This window comes from Arvicanthis niloticus, chromosome 12 (assembly GCF_011762505.2).
Source record: "Arvicanthis niloticus isolate mArvNil1 chromosome 12, mArvNil1.pat.X, whole genome shotgun sequence".
In the NCBI taxonomy this organism is placed as follows: Eukaryota; Metazoa; Chordata; class Mammalia; order Rodentia; family Muridae; genus Arvicanthis; species Arvicanthis niloticus.
Genome location: NC_047669.1, coordinates 8,119,178 through 8,136,233, shown reverse-complemented (window position 1 = coordinate 8,136,233; position 17,056 = coordinate 8,119,178). Strand labels below are relative to the sequence as shown.

General features: G+C 39.6%; 2 long non-coding RNA genes across 4 annotated transcripts in view; one reads left to right on the top strand and one right to left on the bottom strand.

The window, feature by feature from the left end:
• Positions 1-767: 767 nt before the first annotated feature.
• Positions 768-4,077, bottom strand: LOC143444010 (uncharacterized). Its single transcript, XR_013113473.1, has 3 exons — positions 3,977-4,077; positions 1,507-1,639; positions 768-1,397 (listed from the first exon to the last, which is right to left on the bottom strand). It is a non-coding gene; the product is annotated as an uncharacterized LOC143444010 (long non-coding RNA).
• Positions 4,078-4,657: 580 nt separating this feature from the next.
• LOC143444009 (uncharacterized) overlaps positions 4,658-17,056 on the top strand; it is a 58,779-nt gene continuing 46,380 nt past the window's right edge. For 2 of the 3 annotated variants that reach the window (XR_013113472.1, XR_013113470.1), the window contains exon 1: positions 4,664-4,913. This is a non-coding gene — a long non-coding RNA (uncharacterized LOC143444009). Of the gene's footprint in view, positions 4,914-17,056 lie in introns of all 3 variants that reach the window. The other variant, XR_013113471.1, reaches the window with a different exon arrangement.

Genomic DNA, 17,056 nt, shown 5'->3' with positions numbered 1-17,056 from the left:
TTGTGTATGATACATAGAAAACACTCAATATATGTCTGTGGGCTGATTGGTTTTGTTTGTTTGAGACAGGGTTTCTCTGTATAACAGCCCTGCCTGTTCTGCAAGTCTCTTTGTAAACCAGGTCTGTCCTCAAACTCAAAGATCTGCCTGCCTCTGCTTCTCTAGTGCTGGAACTCAAGGTGTAAGCCACTACTGCACAGCTGATGTTAGTTATTTATGCTAGGATACTGTATGTGGTAAAAACTTGTTAGATGGTAGAAGTTATTAATTACTTATGCTGTTTTGTTTTGTTTTGTTTTGTTTTGTTTTGTTTGAGACAGGGTTTCTCTGTGTAGTCCTGGCTGTCCTGGAACTCACTCTGTAGACCAGGCTGGCCTCGAGCTCAGAAATCCACCTGTCTCTGCTTCCCGAGGGCTTGGATTAAATGTGTGCCACCACTGCCCAGCTTTATGTTTTTATTTAAATGTTACTTTTCTGAGAGTTTCATACATGAACATTGTATTTATATCATTTCTTCCCCTTTCTCACCCCTCTCCTACTCCTGCTGTATCCCCTTCCCATTCTTTCTCAAATTATTGTTGTTATACCCAGACACACAACTAGAAAAGGGCATAGAAGGACACTGGAAAATGGAGATGGCAGGAAGGGCAATACAGTGGAGAGGGAGGGGAGGGAGAAATAACGATGCTTGAAATGCCTTACGGAAATATGCTATTGTATGTTTACTTAAAAATGTGTGTGTGTGTGTGTCTGTGTGTGTGTGTGTGTGTGTTTTAAATGAACTTATAGCACTTGAGGTAATAAAGATTTCCCCCTAGAGACTATTTAATAAAAGCTTTAGGATCAGGCATGGTGTCTTAGTTCAGGTTCTGCTACTGTGAACAGACATCATGACCAAGGCAACTCTTAAAAACAACATTTAATTGGTGCTGGCTTACAGGTTCAGAGGTTCAGTCCATTATCATCAAGGCAGGAGCATGGCAGTGTCCAGACAGGCATGGTGCAATAGGAGCTGAGAGATCTACATCTTCATCCAAAGGCCAACAGAAAAAGATTAGCTGCCAGGCAGCTAAGATGAGGGTCTTAAAAGCCCACACCCACAGTGACACACCTACTCCTTGGCTATACCTTCAAATAGTGCTACCCCCTGGACCAAACATATTCAAACCACTACACATGGGAAATTTATCTTTGAGATTTTGGTCAGGGGAACCCAAAAGTTTCTCAAAACAACACAGGCTACTGTTCCTGCCCTTGGCTCCTCCCAGAATTTGGAGACCCTAATGCTGATGACACCTGCATTTCAGACACAGGATTTGGAGAAAATGAAATGGGACTGACCTGAAAGCCTCCTCCCTAAGGAAGAGCTCTCATAGTACATGAAGGTGCTGTGTGACCTATCAAGGGAGAGAAGTCATAAATGACCATATCCAGCTGTAAAGTGTAGGAACTACAACAATGGACAGAACGAAAACATATACCCAAAGGTGCATTAAAGTCACTTACCTCTTGGGGATAACCAACAGCTGTGAGATTGAACTTCAGACTTGCTCAGTAGGAGGGAATTCATGCTGAGCACTGTAAATCCAGCCAACTACCCATGGCTGGTGAGGGCATCCATCCTAAGGAGAACCTACTGCTGCCAATAGAGGATGATAGCCAACATTGTCCTCTGATCTCTCCACACATGTGTATGCACATCTGCACATATATGTGCATATACCTGTACAAGCATGTACATACACCACACACAGAGAACTATTAAAAATCTAAAAGCAATATTTTCAAAATAGAATCAAGCTGTAGTGCTTTACCCCATATGTAACAAAAGTATTGGCCTTCTTGCAGCATAGTGTGCTCTCGCACATAAAAAAAAAAAAAAAAAAAAAAAAAAAAAAAAAAAAAAAAAAAAAAAAAAAAAAACCTAAACATTGTAACAGATAAATCGGCAAAGAATATAAGAATATAAGTATCTGGAGAAACTATTCCTAATACATACGACATTGAGGATATTAAATCTCACTGGTAAAGTAGTGAGTAGCAAATACTTGAAAACGACTGGTTAATTGTGACTCCCTGGAACTGAGCCTCCCAAAATGATAATACTTATTTGTGAGATTTCTTGGAAGGCAACTTGATTTAGATTTAGATAATGTCATAAGAGTGGGACTCTCAAGATTCAGTTAGCACCAGGCAAGGTGGTTAATCTTAGCACTTGGGAAATGGAAGCAACAGGATCAAGAGTTCAAGGCCAGCATTAGCAAGTCTGAGGCAATCCTGAGCTGTGTCAATCTGTTTGTAAAACAAACAAACAAACAAAAAAACCCCAGAAAACAAAAAAATGAACCAAAACTGAACCAAACAAAAAAAATCTAATCAGCATTAAGAAGAGTAGGAATCCTTAGCTAAGGAAAAGCCAGGAGCACACAGCAACAAGGTGGCTGCCTGCAGCCTAGAACACTCTCACCAGAGCCCAACCATGCACTCTGAAGTGCTCTCACCAGAACCCAACCATGAAACCTGAAGCAATCTCACCAGAACACAACCATGCACTCTGAAGTGCCCTCACCAGAACACAACCATGCAGTCTGAAGTGCTCTCACCAGAACCCAACCATGAAACCTGAAGCAATCTCACCAGAACACAACCATGCACTCTGAAGTGCCCTCACCAGAACACAACCATGCAGTCTGAAGTGCTCTCACCAGAACCCAACCATGAAACCTGAAGCAATCTCACCAGAACACAACCATGCAGTCTGAAGTGCCCTCACCAGAACCCAACCATGAAGTCTGAAGTGCTCTCCACAGAATACAAATCTGATGCTGCCCTGAGCTTGGACTTCTGGCCCCAGAACTTTAAAAAGTTACCAGCTTCTGTTTAAGACCAATTCACTCTCATTTCATAATTGAGTCCCATGTTGATGAAAATAGAATTTTAACCATGGAGCTGCTCATATTACTCACTTCCAACTCCCTATAACAGAGGCAAGCTTTTTGTTTGTTTTTGTTTTTTGTTAATTTTACTTCAAGGCTTCAGAGGGCTCAGCCCATTGCAGTGGGGAAGCAGGCTGAGGAAAGAGCTCAGATCTTAGCAGCAGAAGTGAAGTGGAAAATTCTGGTTTCTTTGGAAAGTCAGCTATGTCAAACAATGTTTTGCTGGGGACATGTTGGGGGCCGACTTTTAGCAGAAAGCGGCTATCAGCTTTGCAGCCATCTTGAGCCATATACCCTGACATGAGACTTGTATTACAATAGCCTACAACAGCTGAGCACACTCTGCTTTGTAACATCTTGCTTTGGATACCCAGGACTTTCCTTGGGTGTGTGAGATTAAAGGTGTGTGAGATTAAAGGTGTGTGAGATTAAAGGTGTGTGACTTAAGAGTGTGACCTAGAGATCAGATTTAGAGACAAGACCTAAGGGCATGATTAAAGGTGTGACCTGAAGTCGTGGCTTAGAAGTGAGACATAAAGGGGAGAGGCAGACAGAAGAGAGAGAGAGAATCAGACACTTTAGAGAGTACAACTTAGAGAACAATTTGGAGTAACAGAGATTCAGACACTAGGAGTAGGAGTAGACATTAGACACTTGGAAGAGTACAATGAGGAGTGCAACTAGGAACTAGGAACTAGAAACTCAAGACTTGGGACTTGGACTAGGAAGAGAGACTGAAGAATAAACAGGATTGAAACACACTCTGTCTGGTCTCCATTCTTCGAGTCCTTCCTCACTCTCTCTCTTGCTGAACCCTGACCCGAGGACAGGAGCGGCAGCTTGGACCGGAAAACAGTGGCCGCCAAGTACGGAGTGGAGAGGGCCTCAACATTTTAGACTGCCCAAAGTGGGCCAGTCTAGGCCCCAACAGGGACACAGGTAAAAGAATGTTTACCTGAAGCAGACACATGTGAAAGGAAGTTGTACTATAGCATACAGCTAAAAGGACAAGTGATGTTTAGGAGTAATTTAAATATTACCTCACTATCAGTGGGAGCTCAGGCATTGGTTCACTTTGCTCTGCCTCACTATTCTTTGCTGATGACACGCATGTATTGGTTCACCTTACATTGGATTGCTGAGCTTCACTGTGGTGACTTCATAGAGACAAACTGGCCAAAGAACTTCTCATGAGGTTCCTGTGATTTCTTGTTGCTGCCTCAAGCTCAGGCGGTTGGCAAGCCTCAAGGTTTCTTCTGGATTGAACTGCAATTGCTGATTCATATGGTATCTGCTGAGTGAACTTGTCTGCAGCTGAAGATTATGTTTGGTGTTTGCTAGTGGACTAGATTGAGAACAACAAAGATAGGAATCATCCCAAAGAACTATTCTTAAACAGATCTGCTGGGAGCCAAGACTTTATTGTCCTCTAGCCTGAGGGCAAATGGCAGCTAGTTAAACAGCCTGAGTTAAGGAATAACTTATTGCCCTCCTGCCTGAGATTAAATATTAATCAGATAAGCAACTTGAACCCACAAATGTTTTATTGCCCTCTTGCTTGTGAGAAAATATTTAGATAAGCAGTATGGACTAAGGAATGCTTGTGGGCATAGAGAACTTTGAAATTATGGGATGGCCCTGGACCCTGACTGATAGATGACCTTCCCACCTCTTGTCTTTATAACGGTGGCCTGAACAATAAAGGTTAAGCACTTGATCAGACATTCAGACTACTGCTTCTTCTTTGTGTCTCTTGTCCTTCCATTCTTTCACCCCCTTCCCTAGGGGTGAAATACCCCACAGGCCAGGCCATTGGCACCCGACATGTGGCCTTTGGGGTCAGGGTCTGATTGAACATTGCTTCCACATGGATGTACCTCAAACATAGGATCGTGGCTTCACTGTGAACACGAGTGAAGAGAGATTTGTATTGTGGTCACCACAGAATCACCCACCTGTGAGATTGATCCAGTTAAGGTAAGAAAAAAGCAACGCAATTCTGGGACAAGCATTAAGCAAACATGATTTATTCTTAAAGGGTCTTAAGGAGTCCCTCAAGACACGAGGACTAAGGTTAAGAAAAAGGATCTTAAAAGATTCTTTGATTTTGTTGGTGATGTTTGTCCATGGTTTCCACAAGAGGGGAATATTGATGAGAAAAGGCTACAGCTCCTAAGAAGGAGATAAAAAGTTAAATCTTGAAGATGAGAGAGAGAAAGTGCTAAAGCAGTTGTCTAGTCTCCAGCTATGTTAGCAAAAGAAAAGGAAAAGGCTTTTTCAAAGCCCTCCTGGGAGCAGGAGAAAATCAGGAGATGTTCTGCTTTTTCTCTGGCTCTTACTGGAGAGATCCTTAGTTCTGCTTTTTCTGCCTATTGTCTGTCCTTGGAGCACCAATCTGTCCAAGGGTGTCAGTTGTCTGGTTTGGGGTTGTTTTCTGTTTGTTTTTTTCAATGATTATTGTTCTGTGTTTCTTGTTCAAAAGAAAAAAATGGTTAAAACTGCTGGCTATCCATCCCCTTGATTTAGTGTAAAACTTGTTTAAAAGGCAGTTTCTATTTATTCAACAGAAGCTGATGGATAAGTTACCCTGATCTGTGGCTGGGAGTAAGGCACTGCAGGAGGAGCCCTGCCTGGAACTGATTGTTTACATAATCTGCCTTTAAAGGGGTCAGCAGCTTTTTGGCTTATATGACAAGAAAGCTGATAATTGTTTTTCCTTTAAAAAGTCTCTGTGACTTTTTGTGTTTATTGGGTCCAACAAGTGACAAGGTGCTTTTCTCTTGAAATTACAGCTAGAAAAAGAAAAAAAAAAAAAAAAAAAAAAAAAAAAAAAAAAAAAAAAAAAAAAAAAAAAAAAAAAGTGTGGATAAAATATATAAGATTTGCATCTACTTCATTTTTGTTTCTGACTGCTTTTAAAAGTATACAAATATTCTATGTGTCTTGGTTATACATTATTTGCCTATAAGTTATTGGGTATGATTAAAAATTTGCAACTTTGCTAACAGAAAGCTGGCTTAAACCTGGTAACTCAGGATAGGAGTCATTCAGAAACCAGATGTATAAAGGATAAGATTTAAAACAATATCTCTTTAGTGAGATATTAAAAGATGCACTATCATGCATTCATATATAAGAACTGGCAGCCAAAATTTGTAAGATAAAAGTAATGCACTTGGTGTTGATTTTAGAGAAAACGGATTATTTACATTGTTAAAAATTGGTTTTGTTTCCCAAAATTATGGCTATACTCTAATATTGCAAAGGAAACTTAAAAATATAGTTAAACTGCCAGTAATCCATTGGCTGTGGTTGGCAGTTCAATTGTGAGTTTGAGGTTTTTTTCACTCACATATGTTTATAGTTGAGAAGAGGATCGAGCAGGTAGAGTTGAATAAAAGAGTTAAAAACAGCTGTGGCACATTACTGTCCTGTCCAGCAGGGCATTAACAGGGGTCCAGGAGGTCACCTGAAAGAGAGGGGGAGGGGAACAGGTAAAGATGCAAAGAATGGTGATCTGTCTATAATCTGATCAAATCGCAATTTTTACTTTTTCACACAGGGGTTATATACAGAAAAAGGCAGGATGTGAAGAAGGGGATGACACAGGAGTGTAGGTGTTCAGGGGGAATGCAGATATCTTCCAGAACAGAGTGTCAGCTGGGTGAAGCTTCAGAGGACAGGTCACTATGACACCACCTATGATTTACTTGTTCCTTATCTAAGTTGGTACTATTCATCAAGGTTACCGATCTACAAGGTCTATGACTAAGACTTGGCAACTTTCCACCAAAGCTGCTTGTTTACAATAGCTTCTAGCCATCTGTTTCAGGGTTTTTTCCAAGACTTTGTGTTAGCATGCCTGTAGCTGACCCCAGGCCTTCAGTGTATAAGTAGGGCTGCCCCTAACACATTACAGGCCTGGTGCCACTTTTATTAGATACAATGGTAGAGGCAAAATTAGCCCCCCAAGATTGAAAAGGTGATCTCAGTGCGAGTTTTATCTGGGATTAAACAAGGCCCTGATGAATACTTCCTTTTGTTACACAGTTGGCTTATAAGAATGCTAATGTGGCCTGCTGCACAGCTATCCAGCCATAGAAAGCAAAGACAGACGTACCTGGATACATTCATGTTTGCTAAAATTGGGCCCTCATACAATCAATGTTTGGCTATGGCTGCTGCCTTACAAGGAACCACTGTGCAAGCAATGCTTTCACAGAAGTGAAGGGATAAAAGATGTTTTAAATGTGAAGATCTGGGTCATTGTAGAAATGATTGTCCCCCAAACAAAGGTAATAACAGACTTTTTTAGGCCCCGAGTAAGAACATTTACATTTGAGTTGAGACAAAGCTCAGAGTGGGCTCAACAGAAGCTTGTGTGACATTCCTTTTGTCTTGGTCATCCTGACCAGCCCCTAGAAAGGTATTTTCTGGACCTTGGGGAGGAAAGGTCAGCCTCAGACCCAAAGACATTCACAACAGACAGCTTATGGGTCAAAAGTAATAGATAATGATTATACTAGAAAAATTAAAATTATGCCTGCTTCCCTCCATGGCATAGCTGTGCCTGCTAATAAAAGAATTGCTCAAGGAGTAAGAGAGGACAAGATTGGCCTTAACTTGGTCTTTATCTGATACTCTCACTCAGCTATGAGAGATTGGTTATTTCATTAATCCAAAACAAAGTTCAAACAATATTTATGAAACTTGTGGGACATTACAGTCTGGCTTGCCTACTCCAGCTGCCATTCCAGGAAATGCATATAGAATTATTATGGATTTAGAAGATTGCTTTTATACAGTTCCTTTACATCCTGGTGAAGGTGGGAGATTTGCATTCAGTGAGTTTGCTTATAATTTTTAGGAGCCCATGAGGTAATATCATTGGAAAATTTTGTCTCAAGGAATTGCTAATCACCCTTTATTATATAAAAAAAAATTGTTGTTGCTTCAATACAAAAAGTTAGGAGTTTGAATCTTTCAGTGTTTATTATTCATTGTATGGTATTTTATTAGCTGATCCCTCTGAAAGTGTTTTAATGCAAGCCTTTGCTCTCATACAATGAGCTTTAAAATTTTGGGGAGTGCTTGTTACTTCAGAAAAAATTCAAAGGCAATATCTTTTCAATATTTGAGACACCAGTTATATTCCTAAACAAACTGTGGCACAGAAAATTGTAGGAGGAGATAAGGTGGGAGGAGTAAGGAGAGGAAGAAGAGGAGTAAGGAGAGGATGAGGAAAAGGAAGAGGAGGAGGTAGAGAGAGCAGAGATGTAAGAGTTATGGAGAACCACACAGGTATGGAGAGCAGTCATGGGTAGCAACTTATATTTAGGTTAGCTAATTGGGAAACAATTTTAATTGTACAGGCATATTGTTATTGAGCATTACTAAATATATAAAGCCTTTGATTGATATTTAAGCATTAGAGTCTCATTTTTGTACCAAGCCCACATGGATGGCGGGATGGTCTGGGCTATGCCCAGCCTCATGGAGACAGTGTGGAAGATTGACAGAGCCATTTCCCACCCTGGTGTCTTGTGAGTGGCAGGGCTGATGATTTTGGCTGACTGTTTCTAACTGTGGCGTACACATGGCCTCTGGCCACAGAACATGGTGGCTGAGCTAGGCAGACCCGCCACAGCTTAGATAGTCGGCATGACTGGTGGCTTTTAAAAATTTTTTTTAAATAATTACTGCAACAGAAAATTCAAATAAGAAAAGATAGTTTACTTACTTTAAACTATTTTCAAAAGCTTCTAGGAGATGCTAATTGGCTAAGACCTCATCTTAAGCTCACCACAGGAGGACTTAACCCTCTGTTTGATGTTCTCATGGGGGATGCAAATCCTAATTCCCCTTGATAATTAGCTGATGAAGGAGAAATAGCTTTGCAGAAAGTAGAGGAAGCTGTTAGTTATCAGTAGATGCATTATACAGACTGATTAGTTGTTGGCTGTTTCACAGCAGCCCTTTGGAAAAAGAGACCATTAATGTGGATTCATATTTCTTCATCTCCAAAGAAAGTTTTAACACCCTGTTCTGAAGCTCTTGCTGTGTTAATACAGAATTGTAGGTCAGGATCACAAAAGTATTTTGAGAAAGAACTTAATGAAATATTCCTTATTCCAAACAGCAATTAAATTGGTTATTAAAGAATACTGATATTTGGCCTATTACATGACCATCTTTTTAGGCAAATTTGATAATCATTATCCAAAAGACAAGTTGTTACAGTTTTTCTCTATGCATGCTTTTGTATTTCTTGTAAATTTATGCATGCAGCCCATAGAAAATATGTTTACTGTATTTACAGACAGCTCATCTAATGGGAAGACAGTATATGTAATTGGATTACATGTTCATTGTCTTGAGTTTCCCCTACTTCAGCACAAATAATTAAATTACGTGTTGTAGCCACTGTTTGAAATGCTGAAAAATCAAACTTTCCATTTTTATACTCATGACAAGTATATAGCTCATGGTTTATAATTGCTTGAAATTGTTCCTTTTTTACATATTGCTAATTCCCAAATTTTGTAAATACAGCTTAATTTAAGAAACATGTACTTTTTCTTAACTTTATAAGACATTTAAGAGCTCATGCTTGGTTGTCTGGACCCCCAGGAAAATGCCACAGCAGATTTGTATACCAGGAAGACTATAGGCCTTACAGAAACGATTGGCCATACAATCTTATTCTTTATATTGCTGGGGGGCCAGCCTTGGCTTGGGGTGTGGAGTCTTTTTTCTTCTTGTTGGTTCTTCTTCAGGCAGTGGAGGGGGAAGAGTATCGGTGAGGGGTAAGACTTTGTCTTACAAGATATTTAGGGTTGCTGTATAATGACAGTTTACTTATCTAAGTTACTATGCTACTGTAGCTGACCTGCCTTCTGTGATGGCAGAAATCTGCCTTCTCTGAGGCCAGAAACTACAGTTTCTGGCACTTAGTACCTCATCCTAAAAACAGCCAAGGATTAAGTAAACAGACTTTGTTTTATCTCAGCAGAAACTGCTGGGCTCTAACTTATGCCTGCTAGTCTGAGGTAGCAGGAAGAAAAAAACCTTAGAGAAGTTATCATAGAATTTATTACTAAGTGTAAAAAGTTTCCTATGAAAGCTATCTAAGGGGAGAAGTGGGAAAGTCCTAAGTGGAGAAAAGGAAAACTTCTATCTGGGAAAAGGGAAAAGTTCTATCCTACATGCTACTCTAAGTGGGGAAAGGCAAAGAGTTCTGTTCTATTTCTCCATTGTATCTGCCTCTCATCTCGTTGTCCTCAGTACTTATACATCTTTCAGAATACATGATCACATGTTACAAAGTTCATCACAAGTTCATACCAAAAATCAAATCATAAATTGAAAAAGAAGTTTATAACAGAAAATGTTTACATGCATATCTATTAGGAGTAATTATCTGGCTAAACATTTATCACCTGTCTAGCTCCACAGGTTCACTGAAGGTTTAAAACTGTAACTAAGTTATTAGTGAAGTTTTGTATTGATAAACCCAGGCAATATTTTATCTTCTGTCCTAGAACCTATAATAAATCATTAGTTCCCTTTTAATGACTTCGGTTAATTGTTTTACAACCTCTTGAAATGTGCTCTGTGTAGGAGAAAGTCTGGTTTCTATCTAAGAGCAATTAACTGATGACACTTGGAATACTGGCAGAGTTCTCATTGCAGTTTTGACTATCAGAAAGGGACCTGATAGCAGTCCCACTATAAAAGAGCTTAATAATCATTGATATAAGTTTAGGAATTCCTATAGGATCATCATTAAGACTTAAGAAGTCATCTCTTTGTCTATATAGCATCACCACAAGACAGTACATCTTTGTGGATCTGCAGAGATCTACTCTAAAGGGGTGTGCTATTGCTTAGTGATTGTTACATATGTTTAATAATAATAGGTTGAGACAATAATTTGGTATTTCTAGAGAGTGCGCAAGTCAAATTGCAAAAACTTGTTCTCAGTGTCCTCAATTTTTTTCAAAATGGTGTTAATCCTTGAGAAATTATACCTAATCGATTATAGCAAGTAGATGTTATTCATTTCTGATTTTGGAAAATTAAAACATGTACATGTGACTTGACACCTTTTTAGGCTTTCTAGTTACAACTGCTTTAACAGGAGAAGCAACAAAAATTTAATTAGTTATTGCCTACATTATCTTTCTATGCTTGGTGTTCCATATCAGATTAAGATAGATAATGGAACTGGCTATTGCAGTCAGACATTTGAGATGTTTTGTTCACAATTTAATATTTCCCATATTACTGGGATTCCTTATAATCCTCAAGGACAAGGTATTGTGAAACAGATATTATAGAACTTTAAAATAATATCTTCATAATTCTCTGAGTGTGAGAGGAGCAGCTACTGGTGATTCTGCTCTGGTTTTACAAGGAAATCTGAAAAATTGGCTTTTAAAAAACAAAAGAGGGGGAGTTATATACCCAGAAGGGGTCTCCCAGAAATACTCTCCATCATGCCTTTGTTCTTTCTCAATTTTCTAAATCTGGATGTTCATGGCAAATCTGCTGTCGATCACCTCTGGCATACTGAGACCAATAGAAATTATGCTACAGTTATGTGGAAGGACCCTCTTAACTTTAAATGGAATGGCCCAGACTCAGTTCTCATATGGGGTTGAGGACTGATATGTCTGTTTAATACCAAAGAAGGTATGGCTAGATGACTGCCTGAAAGATTAGTGAAAAAAATAGATACTTCCACAAAGCCGGGACCAATTGTAGATAAAATGAATAACAATTGAGATCCAGGGAAGAGAGATCTCCCTGAGAATTCCCTTCCTATTTTCTTTTCAGGTAAAAATGAGACTCCAGTGCTGTTTGCTGTTGGAGGGTATAATCCTGATGCCAGCCTTAGGACTTGCATAACTCAGAACTTTGACAATGACATTGAACAGCTAGAGATGATTGGCATCACTAATCTGGAAAAATCCCTTGTTTCACTGTCTGAAGCAGTCTTCCAAAATTGCAGAGGTCTTTGCCTGCTTTTCCTTCAGCAAAGGGGGTTCTGTGCTGCATCAAGGAGAAATGCTGTTTTTATACTGACCATACCAGGATAGTTAAAAATAATACGGCCAAGATCAGAGGGCGATTAGAATGGTGAAAGAAACAATGAGAACAAGAAGAGGGGTGGCTTAAAAACTGGTTCTCTGCCTCTCCTTGGCTTACAAGCCTTCTCCCTTCCATCCTGGGTCCTGTTGTTGGTCTCCTTCTCCTTTTGGCTTTCAGCCCTTGGGCCTTTAACAGACTCATTGGCTTTATAAAACAACAAATTGACTCCTTTGCATCCAAACCTTTACAAGTACATTATCATAGACTTGATCTGGCTGATAAAGGCTTGGCTGAGCCTTGCATTGGCATATCTCTTTTAGAAGCTGCATAGAACTCAGATCTGTGCACATTGGTTCAGCATGGTGTAAACACAGCATGGGTACCTGCAAAGGTATGTGATGAGGTACATCAGGGGGATAACCCAAATTGTCTGCATCTTAGTCTCCCTTGAAGCAAACCTGATTGCATAGAGGTTGGGGTTGATTTCTTGTGTCTCAAAGTGGCCAACTAGGACCCTTCATATTATATAAAGCCCATGAGACAATTAATCCTCTCCTCCCCAAAAGCACCATTTTGAATGATACTAGGAGGATCAGATCAATAATTCCCCCCTCTGATTAATGCCCACTCATCTGTTGATGAGATTTCCAAATGTCTGCTTTCTCAGACCAGTCTCTTTAAAAAAAATGTTAAAAAAAGAGGAGATGCTGGGAGCCAAGACATTATTGCCCTCCTGCCTAAGGGCACATGCCAGTTAGGTAAACAGCCTGAGTTAAGGAATACTTTATTGTTCTCCTGCCTGAGAGAAAATATTAATCAGATAAGCAACTTGAGCCCAGAAATGTTTTATTGCCCTCTTGCTTGTGAGAATATATTTAGATAAGTGGTATGGGCTAAGGAAAGCTTATGGGACTAGAGAACTTTGCCATTACAGGATGGCCCTGGACCCTGACTGTTAGATGATCTTCCCACCTGCTTGTCTTTATAATAGCAGCCTGAACAATAAAGGTTAAGCACTTGATCAGACATTCTGACTACTGCTTCTTCTTTGTGTCTCTTGTCCTTTCATTCTTTCGCCCCCTTCCCTAGGGTCTCGTTGAATCCCCTCTGGGCCAGGACACAGGTCCACTTCCCTGTATCATAATAACCTTTCTTTTCCACTGCCTCTGGTGGGTAGTGAGCTAGAAGAGAGTTTGAACCCATATTAAAGCAGATTGAGAAAAATGTATGTCTAAAGAAGTATGTCCATTATGGTGGGGTAGCATGATCGAGCAGCTCAGATCTCAGCAGTAGAATGTGTGGCAGAGGCTGTTCACATCACAGCTGACCAGAGGATGCACAGATCAAAGGAAAACATGGTAAAACCTTTAAAGGCCTTCCCCTTGTTCCCCGCCCCTCTGTGTCCCCTTCGCCCACGGAAGAGACATGTGAGGCAGTGTTCGGATGGTTACTACAGCCAGGCTTTATTCTTGTATATGCAGAAGCGGAAAGACCCAAAGCCTGGAAAAGGCACTGCTTATATACACCCTAGAGTGACGTGTTCACTTCTGATTGGCTGTTCACTCATTACCCATAATACGCCCCGGGATGGGCAGTGACTTTGGCGCGCTTTTTGCCTTTTGCACCTGCGCAGTCAGTTGTTTACTAGTGGGAGGACAGGATGCCTGAGCCATCTTGTAATGGCGAATGCTGTCACGCTCATGTGGCTCCCAACATCTCCCCCTATCTATATATTTAAGATGGAACAGCCTATTGCCTATCAAGCGCAGCACCAACTCAGTGAGGGAAAGCAGAGGCCTGATCCCCTGTGCAAAATGAGATATTTTAATGGGTTTCTTCTCTCGTAGTCGTGCAATGAGGGATACTTCCCATACCCATCTCGATGCCTTTTGGCGGGGAAAGGGAGCCTCCACCCTGGGGCACCACCAGGGGAGGTTTCTCGGCATCAAACCTCTGTGCAATCAGGCATACTTTCGGGAAATCTATCCACACTCGTGTAACATTCCCTGTCCAGTACCCACTCGCAACACCTCTAGATATTCAGGTACCACAGTTATTCAGACAAGGGCTGGTTAGACTTAGACCTCTCATCGACCCAGTGCAATGGGCTGAACCCTTGGGGTGCATCGCCTGAGGGTCTCAGTCATCAGCTACTTTCTTAGCCTAGATAGCCAAATTTCAGAGGGAGATGTTTGCTCAAGGCTATGAGTGCTTGGGCGATAGCGACCTTGTCACGTTTTTGTTGGGCTCTGAGCTTACAGACCAACCATAACATGAACACTAATCCACAACATAGGGCTGCACCAAACAGGCCTATCCCCACCCTTTAAGAAAGAAGGAAAAGGCAGAGGTAAGCCAAGAAGTAAAATCGCCAGGGGTAACAGGGTCCACTCGTGCTCCATCAAGGCTCAAGATCCGGATCTGCAATTGCTGCTGTACCTGGTCCAGCTCCCCAGTCCACTTCCCTTGTAAATAAGCAGAAAGATTATGGCTTTGAATAAATGTATCATTCATAAATCTCAGAGGTATAATACCTAGATGTGGGGTTGCTGACACGCAGCTCGTTTGAACCACATCCATGAGCTGCTCCACATGGGCTTGGAGCAAATCAACTCTCTGATTGACCAACAGGATGCCTGATGTCAGGTATGCATCCACTTTCTGTAGAATGGTCAAAACCTCAGAGGTCTTTTCTGAAATTTGATTAACAACAGTAGCTGCTGTAACTTTATTAACCATGCCTGTGCCGGCTGTCACAGCTGCAGCTGCAGAGATGGTAATAGCAGTGATAATGGCTGCAGTAATGCCAAAGTCTCTTTTATGTCTCAATAATGATATAGTAGGGAAAGTTTCAGGATCAGCTTCTACTGGGATGGGCACAAAGGTAGGCACGTGCACAACCAAGGCTAGGTCTAGTGATCCATTCCAGCATTGTGCCAAAAGGCATGCAACATTCCTACAATCCAACATATCAGAATTATTTTGAAAGTTGGATAACATAAAGAAAAATGGGGAGTCCACACACACCGACACTGGTTGTGCAGATGCATTCCTAAACACCTTATTAATTTTAATGTTATTCAAATGGCTAGAGATATTAGATCGTGTAGCTGAAACATTTTGTACTTCATGAAATATACCATTCAACAAGACAAAGGCAGATACACCTTTTTTTGACAGTCTAAACAGTGGCTACAAGACATAATTTAATTGTGTTGAAGCAGGGTAAACTCAAGAAAATACACATATGATTTAATTACATATACTGTCTTCTCAATAGATGAGGCATCTGTAAATATAGTAAATATAGCAAACATCTTTTCTATGGTCTGCATGCATAGTAAATTTTAAGAAATATAAAAGCATGTATAGAGAAAAACTGTAACATATGATTATCAAATTTGTCTAAAATGTTTCTCATGTAATAGGCCAAATTTAATAATTCAATAACCAATTTAATTGTTATGTGGAATAAAGAATAAACCTTTTATCTAAAATGTTTTTAGGATTTTATCATATAAACTTTATTTGTAAATGAAGAAAGACAAATCCATATTAATGGTTTCTTTTGTCAAAGGGATGTTGTGGACATATGAGTAGTAATAACACAAACAGCCAACAATTTATTATAGTCTATATAATTTATCTGTTGATAACTAACAGCTTACTTTATTTTCAGCAAAGATATCTATCTTTTATTAGTTAATTGTCTAGGGGAATTAGGACTTGCATCCCTTTGAAAATATCAAACAGAGGTTTAAATCCTCCTATGGTAAGCTTAAGATGAGGTTTTAGCCAATTAATATCTCTAAACAATTTTTAAAAATCACTAAGAGCAAATCAAGATTAAAAGTAAACCATTTTCTTTTTGCATGTACATTCACAAGCCAGAAGATGGTGTTAGATCCCCACCACAAATGGTTGTGAGCCACCATGTGGTTGTTGGGAATTGAACTCAGGACCTCTGGAAGAGCAGTCAGTGCTCTTAACCACTGAGCCACCTCTTCAGCCCCTACTATCTATTTTTATTACAATTTTCTGTGTCACAGTCTGATTAGGATATAACTGAGGTCTCAAATATTGAAAGACACTGTCTTCGAATCCTTTCTGGAGCAACAAGTACTCTAAAAAAATTTTTTTTAAAGCTTGTTATATTGGAGCAAAGGCTTGCAGAAAAAACTTCTTTAGAGAAATCCACTAATAAAGTATCACACAATGAATAATATACACTAAAAGATTTAACCTCTTAATCTTTTGTATTAAAGCAACAAATATATATATATATATATATATATATATATATATATATATATATAATGTAAAACAACCATTTTCTGAAGCAATTATTTCTAACAAATATCGCTTCATGGGCTCTTAAAAATTATGAATAAATTTACTGACTGTAAACCTCTCACCTTTACCAGAAAAGTAAAGGGATGGTATAAAAACATCTTTTATATCTATAATAATTCTATAAGCATATACTGAAACGGCAGCTGGAGTAGGCAAGTTAGGCTGTATAAATCTTAAATTTGAACTTTATTTTGGATTAATTTAATAACCAATCTTTTTTAGTCCAATGAATATATCGGATAGAAGCCAACCTTATTCTCTAATAATTGTTACATATATTAGAGGAATCCAAAGCATCTCATTTTTAACAACTTTGAATATAAAGGAATTAAAACAATTTGAACAATATTTTATCAGCAGGTACAGTTATACTCATGGAGGGAAGTAGGAATAATTTTAATGTCTCCAACATAATCATAACTTTTAGCCCACAGACTGTTGTAATGTCTTTGGGTCTTAGATTTATCCCTCTTCTCACAAGAAACAATGAAGATAAAAGATGAATTCCAGTAAACACATTTCTAGAACCTGGTAGTGAAGACCCAGAACAAAAGGGATGCTTAGCACCTGGGCTTCTGCAGCTCAGTCTGCATTGTCTTAATTCAAATGTAAATGTGCTTAACCTCCCTCCAGCCTGCTCTCTGAGGCTTGGCTAGGCCTGAACTGTGCGATTT